Below are 611 nucleotides of genomic sequence, written 5' to 3' on the forward strand. Positions count from 1 at the left end.
TTGTTTAGTCGTTCACTTAACTAACAGGGACTAGAGTACAGGGCTAGTATGGATGATCTCACTCTGCTACTATTATGGTCTGTGTGGACCCCGGGCAACTCATTTCCTCTCATCTATAAAACAACTCACCTCACAGCCTCACTGAGGTTGGCTACACAAGACCAGTGTGCCAGCACACTTAGCACACAGTAGGACCGCACCTGACACTGTTCAAATCCCTTCCCTCACCATCAACATTCATCTTACCTGTGCTTTGCTCCTCTTGCTCTTTCCAGCCCGGATGGTGGAGTGGCCTAGAGTCAAGTCCTTCCCTACATCTCTCTCCTGGCTACAGTCTCTCTCTAAATGAGCGCACACAACTATTGAGCTTTTTTTTTTCTTTTCATATATTTTTATTAAGGTAAAATTTCCATACATTAAAACTCATTATTTGTAGTGTATGGTTCTGCAAGCCTTGGCAAATGTATATGTTCAATTAAAACACCATTACTGGCCTACAGCCATGCCACTCTGAACAAGTCCGATCCAGTCTGATCTCAGAAGCTAAGCAGGGTCGGGCCTGGTTAGTACTTGGAGGGGAGACCACCCAGGAAGATCAGGTGCTGTAGGCA

General features: G+C 45.5%; 1 pseudogene; it reads left to right on the top strand.

Moving 5' to 3' along the window:
• Nucleotides 1-492: 492 nt before the first annotated feature.
• On the top strand, nt 493-611 carry LOC111745190 (annotated as a pseudogene).

The sequence above is a fragment of the Pteropus vampyrus genome, unplaced genomic scaffold (genome assembly GCF_000151845.1).
Source record: "Pteropus vampyrus isolate Shadow unplaced genomic scaffold, Pvam_2.0 Scaffold147, whole genome shotgun sequence".
In the NCBI taxonomy this organism is placed as follows: domain Eukaryota; kingdom Metazoa; phylum Chordata; class Mammalia; order Chiroptera; family Pteropodidae; genus Pteropus; species Pteropus vampyrus.